The sequence below is a fragment of the Oncorhynchus tshawytscha genome, linkage group LG05, assembly GCF_018296145.1.
Source record: "Oncorhynchus tshawytscha isolate Ot180627B linkage group LG05, Otsh_v2.0, whole genome shotgun sequence".
NCBI classification, from domain to species: domain Eukaryota; kingdom Metazoa; phylum Chordata; class Actinopteri; order Salmoniformes; family Salmonidae; genus Oncorhynchus; species Oncorhynchus tshawytscha.
This window is the reverse complement of record NC_056433.1, coordinates 87,986,570-87,994,832: the sequence shown is the minus strand read 5'-3', so window position 1 is coordinate 87,994,832 and position 8,263 is coordinate 87,986,570.

The window sequence follows — 8,263 nt, the reverse complement described above, 5'->3', positions numbered from 1 at the left end:
TCAATATCTCTCTTCAATCTCTCATCAATATCTCTCTTATCAATATCTCTCTTCAATATCTCTCATCAATAGATCTTATCAATTAGTAAACGACTACATGGAGAACGGTGTTACGTCGGAAAAAAGAAGGTAGATGTTGTTCCACTTGGAACTGACCGGTTGCTCGACATAATTAAAAATAAAAATGTTTACCTTTATTTATAGGCAAGTCAGTTAAGAACAAATTCTTATTTTCAATGACGGCCTTGGAACAGTGGGTTAACTGCCTGTTCAGGGGCAGAACAACAGATTTGTACCTTGTCAGCTCAGGGGTTTGAACTTGCAACCTTCCGGTTACTAGTCCAACGCTCTAACCACTAGGCTACCCTGCCGCCCCAATTCATCGTTTCATGTTGACCAACAGTAGGACACTATATAGAATTCAGTCTATAGGGATTAGGGTGCTATTTGAGATGCAGACTTGTGTTCCACTCAGAGTTCAGATCCGTGTGCTGCTTCAGACACAACAGTGACAGCTGCCTGTAGAGGAAAAACCCTCTCTCTGTCACCCTGGCCTGAGAGCAAGCTAGACAGATATCTTGTCTATCTTCTGGCCCAAACATATCCTTATGAACACGGTGTTATGAATGTACACACACACACACACACAAAAGCACTCAAACAAACTTGCACTCACAAACACACATGCGGATGGAAAACAGAGAGACGAGGAGAGAGGCCAGGGAGAGGGTCATAGCATATAGTCTGGTTGGTTAGCAACCAGCATTCCATTGTTGGTTGGCAACCAGCATTCCATGGACAGGTGCAGCATGTTTACGGAACAAACAGGCCAGACATGAAGATGAAGGCTGGAGATTCCATGACAACCGGGCGTAGAGCAAATGTTGCAATTTTATAAAAAAATGTCATGCAATTCTCTCTACCCATTTTGCCATGGGGGTGGACAGGAAAATGTGCAGTTTTACAGCTCATTTCCTGCAATTCTACCCATTTTGCCATGGGGTGGAGAATAATGTTGTCAGTTTTTAATATGATATCTGAGTGCGAGTGACTAACAGAATCAATGGGTGACCACAAGGGGCCATTCATTCAACCATGATTACTACAAGTTGAAATAGCTGACGGCTGATAAACTAACTTAACAATGTAAAAAGTGTTAGCTGACATGGTCAGTGTCTGACGTAGCAAGAGAAAAACCTGCTGATGCACAGCAACATTCCAAAATTGCACCTTGGGTATTCTACTATTTAACTCTCAACAGTAAATTGAGACCCTACTGAACTCCCCCACCAAATGTTTTTTTTTTGGGGGGAGAAATGATGCGGCCCCTCCCTGATCTAGAAGCTAGGAGCTCTGACCTGACTAAGTGTTCCTGGGAAGGAGATCAGAGCAGGCTGCATGCCACATCAGGATCTAGTGTCTTCCAGAATGTGTCTAAAGTTACTCTGACGCCCGGAGCATCCCAATGATCCCAGGCAGCCCAGCTCATTGAGTCCCAAATGGTATCCTATCTGTATATAGTGTACTACTTTTGAACAGGACCCATTGGGTGAGTAAGCATTTATTTGTAAGTAAGTAAGTAAGCCTGTATGTAAGCATTTCACTGTTAGTCTAAACCTGTTGTTTACAAAGCACGTGACAAATAACCTTGTATTTGGGACGCAGGCTGGGGGTCAGCCGAGGTCATGGGCATTCTGGAGAGATTCTTTAAGCTCCATCACGTACACAGCCAATCACATTCCACTTCAGGGCAATAAGGAATCTTGTTTCAGATCAGTCCAACCATCCAACTACTTGGGACTGACAAGGAGTGCATCTCAAACGGCACCCTCATTCCCTATTGGGCCTGACTGTCCAAAAACAAGGAAGTAGTTGGGCCTGACTGTCCAAAAACAAGGAAGTCGTTGGGCCTGACTGTCCAAAAACAAGGAAGTAGTTGGGCCTGACTGTCCAAAAACAAGGAAGTCGTTGGGCCTGACTGTCCAAAAACAAGGAAGTAGTTGGGCCTGGCTGTCCAAAAAAGGAAAGGGGCCTGGCTGTCCAAAAACAAGGTAGTTGGGCCTGGCTGTCCAAAAACAAGGAAGTAGTTGGGCCAAAAGAAGTGGGCCTGGCCAAAAACAAGGAAGTAGTTGGGCCTGACTGTCCAAAAACAAGGAAGTAGTTGGGATAATAACAGCAGAGGACTAACAGCCGATATGCCGATATGATGCGCTGACCTCTACGTAGGGAGAAGGATCCTTCACACCTCACTGTTCCTCTTCTCAGATATGTGGTTTCTTATACAAATATGTAAAAAGTACTTGGGATTTTACCCACAACATCTACCGTACTGAATGGGTGTTTCAGATGAATTCACAACGAGCTCTACAACAGAGAAAGGTAATTTGACTATGGTCACTGATACTCAGTAAAATCAGATTCACAGATGCACTACCTTGAACAACACTTTGTACAATTACGCCAGGATCCAATCCGGGTTGCCTTTTGTCGGCTATGCACCATTTAAAAGGTAATTTCCTATTGAGCCGAAAACACAGAAACATTGCCTTTAAAGGTGCATAGCTAATTTAGCACGATTGGATTGGATCCAGCCTTATTCCCTATGACTTTGTCCACACTGCACAAATATAGTTTTCAGTCTGCTCTGTGCCGTGCAGAAACACTAACGTTAATCTCTGCCTATTGTCGTGAATGGGAGAGACAAGCTGCCAGTTGATCAGTTAGATGTTATTTTAGTAAATATAACTGGAGTGAAGTTCAACCCATATTCTCTCCCCCGGGGCGCTGGCTTACCTTCCCAGAATGGAACGCTGATTAGAACGCCTCTCAGGTCATTAATCTCACTGCTCTGCACCTCGCCCATGCAGACATTCTAGAACACCTGAATGCAGACATTCTAGAACACCTAAATGATACACACCTGAATGCAGACATTCTAGAACACCTGAATGACACACACCTGAATGCAGACATTCTAGAACACCTGAATGCAGACATTCTAGAACACCCGTAAATGAAACACACCTGAATGCAGACATTCTAGAACACCTGAATGACACACCTGAATGCAGCCATACTAACGCACCTGAATGACACACACCTGAATGCAGACATTCTAGAACACCTGAATGACACACACCTGAATGCAGACATTCTGAATGACACACCAGCCATACTAACACACCTGAATGACATGAAACAGCAATACTACACACACTGGCCTTAAAACAGCAGTTTCAAATGAAGCACATCTTTCTACCTTTCTCAAACCCAGACAGCTACACATAAACACCTGAATTCACAGGTAAGCATCACTGGCACTTTTTTAAAACAGATGAGTTTGAAATAAAGCACATCTTTCTAAAACCTTTCTAATAAAACCAGACAGCTAATTACACATAAAACCTGACGAGGTTCCTGTTTAATTACACATAAAACCTGATGTCCTGGTTCCATGACGATATGCTGTGATCAGTTAATACACTAGAAAAGATTCAACATGAATACGTGACAATGCCATGAGATGAACATCTAAGGACGCTCCCATTCCTTTAGTTTCAATGGGTTTTTTATGATGCAAAAACCTAATGAATATCTTAGCTTGGAGCGAATCACATATCGTCAAGAAGAATCAAAGAAGACTCCAAAGAAGGAAGGAAGGATGAGGGGGATGCAAAAATAATGAGAGAGAGAGAGAAGAATGAGAGAGAGAGAGAGAGAGTTTGAGAGAGAGAGAGAGAGAGAGAGAAGGAAGGATTATTAGATTAGGAGAGAGGGAAGGATGAGGGGAGAGAGAGAGAGAGAAGGATGAGGAGAGGAAAGGAAGGATGAGGGGGAGAGATTAGAGAGAGAAGGAAGGAAGGATGAGGAGATTATTAGGGGAGAGAAAGAGAGAAAGGAAGGAAGGAAAGGAAGGATGACTGGAGAGTGAGAGAGAGAAAGGAAGGGAAGGAAGGATGACTGGAGAGAGAGAGAAGGAAGGAAGGAAGGATGACTGGAGAGAGAGAGAAGGAAGGATGAGGAGAGGAGAAGGAAGGAAGGAAGGATGAGGAAGAGAGAGAGAGAAGGAAGGAAGGAAGGAAGGAAGGAAGGAAGGAAGGAAGGATGACTGGAGAGAGAGAAGGAAGGAAGGATGACTGAGAGAGAGAGAAGGAAGATGAGGGAGGATGAGAGAGAGAGAGAGAGAAGGAAGGAAGGAAGGAAGGATGACTGATTAGAGAGAGAGAAGGAAGGGGAAGGATGAGGGGAGAGAGAGAGAGAGAGAAGTAGAAGAAGAGGATGAGGGGAGAAAGAAGAGAAGAGAAGGAAGGATGAGGATAAGATGAGAGAGAGAGAGAGAGAGAAAAGGAAGGATGAGGGGAGAGAGAGAGAGAGAGAAGGAGGAGGGGAGAGAGAGATTGAGAGAGAGAAGAGACTGAAATGGAGAAAAACATGTAATTGTAGTCACTTTTTAGATAGTGACCTAATGTACCATCATCTACACTGCAGATGCAGCTTAGATAGATAAATGGAAGCACAAATCTCGAGGTGTCACTACAGACCCTGGTTCGATCCGTATCACAACGTAAATCGAGTCACATAGGGTTGCGCACAATTGGCCCAGCATCACCCGGGTTAGGTAGGGTTTGGTCTGGCGTAGGCTGTCACCGTAAAGTAAGAATTTGTTATTAACTGACTTGCCTAGTTAAATAAAAGGTTAAATCAGGTGAGAACTACTCCTTTGTTCATGATTTGAAATTAAAATGAACAGAGCTCTACACCACAGTGATAGAAATATTATGAGTATTCTGCACTTTCTATGCCAAAGATCCATGAAATCATATATGTTTTGCCCCACGGCGCCTCCTGTGTGGTGAGGAGGTAATTTCAGGGCCATAAAAACACACCTTCACAACATGATGATTAAAACAGGCAATTATGGTCTCCTTAAGAAACCAGCACAGAAAAACCCATCAGCGATACTTTGACCTTTATTATAGCGAAAGATGATGACATGAGACATTACAATAACCCATCACCGAACAGTCATTCAGGTAGGTAAACAGTCATTCAGGTATGTAAACAGTCATTCAGGGTCGTAAACAGTCATTCAGGTAGGTAAACAGTCATTCAGGTAGGTAAACAGTCATTCAGGTACGTAAACAGTCATTCAGGTAGGTAAACAGTCATTCAGGTAGGTAAACAGTCATTCAGGTAGGTAAACAGTCATTCAGGTACGTAAACAGTCATTCAGGTACGTAAACAGTCATTCAGGTGGGTAAACATTCATTCAGGGACATAAACAGTCATTCAGGTATGTAAGATGGACTATAGCCTTCTAAACTTTAGCTACAGTATTGTGTCCAATAATAAACAAACAAGATTCAATGACTTCTCAAGCCGTGATGCAGTATAATTGTAGTACAGATATCTGATCTTATTTTAATGTTTCTCTTGCGAAACAACAATATAAAGCACTAAGTCAGTTTTAATGTCGTTGTGAAACCCTGCCCGGTGAAATACGTCTGGAGGGCTCTAACTAACTACAGTGCTTTATGTGCTCGGCTCTCAGCCAAGTTATTTAATAACCTTTTTCTTGTGGAGACCGGCGATATGTCCCCACTTGTCCAAACGTTCCTTGTTTTTACTGCCCTTGTGGATCAACTGAAGGGCTAGGTTAGGGTTAAGGTTAGGGTTAGGGGTTAAGGGTTAAGGTTAGGGTTAAGGGTTAAGGTTAGGGTTAGGTTTAGGGGATAAGGTTAGGGGTTAAGGTTAGGGGTTAAGTTTAGGGTTAGGGGTTAAGGTTAAGTTTAGGGGTTAAGTTTAGGGTTAGGTTTAGGGTTAGGGGTTAAGGTTAGGGTTAGGGGTTAGGTTAAGGGTTAGGTTAAGGGTTTAAGGTTAGGGTTAGGGGTTAAGGTTAGGTTAAGGATTAGGGGTTAAGGTTAGGGTTAAGGTTAGGAGTTAAGGTTAGGGTTAGGTTTAGGGTTAGGGGTTAGGGTTAGGTGTTAAGGTTAGGTTTAGGATTAGGGGTTCAGGTTAGGTTAGGTTTAGGGTTAGGGTTTAAGGTAACGGGTTAAGGTTAGGGTTAGGGGTTAAGGGATAGGTTAAAGAGCTATGGAAAATAAGGATTTTGAATGGTAATTGTTAAGGATAGTATGTGTCCTTGTGGGCATCAAAAAAGTATTCAGACCCCTTGACTTCTTCTACATTTTGTTACGTTACGGTCTTATTCTAAAATGGATTCAATTGTTTGTTTTCCCTCACCAAATACATACAATACCCACAGAGCAAAAACAGGTTTTTAGAAATGTTAGCAAGTTTAGCTGTGGGGAAATGTTAGCAAGTTTAGCTGTGGGTAAATGTTAGCAAGTTTAGCTGTGGGAAATGTTAGCAAGTTTAGCTGTGGGGAAATGTTAGCAAGTTTAGCTGTGGGGAAATGTTAGCAAGTTTAGCCCTGGGAAATGTTAGCAAGTTTAGCTGTGGGAAATGTTAGCAAGTTTAGCTGTGGGGAAATGTTAGCAAGTTTAGCTGTGGGAAATGTTAGCAAGTTTAGCTGTGGGGAAATGTTAGCAAGTTTAGCTGTGGGGAAATGTTAGCAAGTTTAGCTGTGGGGAAATGTTAGCAAGCATCATGCTGTGTGGATGTTTTTCAGCGGATGGGACTGGGAGACTAGTCAGGATTGAGGCAAAGATGAACGGAATAAAGTACAGAGAGATCCTTGATGAAAACCTGCTCCAGAGCGGTCAGGACCTCAGACTGGGGTGAAGGTTCACCTTCCAAAAGGACAACGACACTAAACACACAGCCATGACAACTCAGGATTGTCTTCGGGACAAGTCTCTGAATGTCCTTGAGTGTCCCAGCCAGAGCCCGGGCTTGAACCCAATCAAGTATCTCTGGAGAGACCTGAAAATAGCTGTGCTGCAACACTCCTCAAACAACCTGACAGAGCCTGAGAGCATCTGCAGAGAAGAATGGGAGAAACTCCCCAAATACAGGCGTGCCAAGCTTGTAACATCATACCGAAGAAGAGTCAAGACTGTAATCGCTGCCAAAGGTGCTTCAACAAAGTACTGAGTAAAGGGTCTGAATACTTATGTAAATGTGATGTACGTTTTTTGTATATAAATATCAGCAAATATTTCAAAAAACCTTTGTTAAAACAGGGGTAATGTCTGTAGATAAAATACATTTAATCAATTTTAAAATAAAGCTGTAACCTAACAAGGAACCTTAGGAAAAAGGTCACGGGATCAGAGCCATTACTGCATGGAACGTCCTTCCATCTCATGTTGCTCAAATAAACAGCAAACCTGGTTTCAAAAAACAGATAAAGCAACACCTCACGGCACAACGCCTCTCCCCTATTGGACCTAGATAGTTTGTAATGATTGTTAGGGCCCAGTGTTATAGATACAAGCATGACAGCAGGTTACATGGTACACATACATATCAGTGGAAATGCCCCTTGCTTTGCTCACTGTGATAATACACTATAAACCTAGCAGAGAGCTGCCAAACACAGTGAGTCTGTAAGACACAGAATGAGGCAGGGATCATCTCTGCGCAGAAAGAAGTTTACATCCCAAATGGGACCCTATTCTCTACGTCTCCAAGTTTTAATTAGACGTTTTGATTGTTTATGTGTAAAATCACCAGGATTTTTATTTAGGAAATCAGTTCCCAAGAATCCCACTCATAAATATCTGGGGCGGCAGCGTAGCCTAGTGGTTAGAGCGTTGGACTAGGAACCGGAACCGGAAGGTCGCAAGTTCAAAACCCCCGAGCTGTCAAGGTACAAATCTGTCGTCCTGAACAGGCAGTTAACCCACTGTTCCCAGGCCGTCATTGAAAATAAGAATGTGTTCTTAACTGACTTGCCCGGTTAAATAAAGGTAAAAAAAAAACAAATAGAGAGACATACAGTATATCTGACTGACTGCCTAGAGTCTGTCTTATGAAGCAACATTTGATTAATATAAATAAATAAAAATAAAAGCCACAGAGCTACAAATTAGTATATATACACTGCATTTGAGGAACAAAAAGAAAAAAAGTAATTCTGCTTTGAAAGTAGATAAACTTGTAAACTCACTTTTGAGAAAATGGCCTTTAAATGTTTTGGTACCTACTGGAGAACTCTTCTTTTTTTACACTCGTTCAGCATTGTTTACACCCTCTATCCCCCACCCAAACTGTCACGTTCATCGTAACGAGGCGCAGCGTGATTGGAATACATTCTACTTTTATTAAAACGAAGAACACTTATTAAACAAACTAAGAA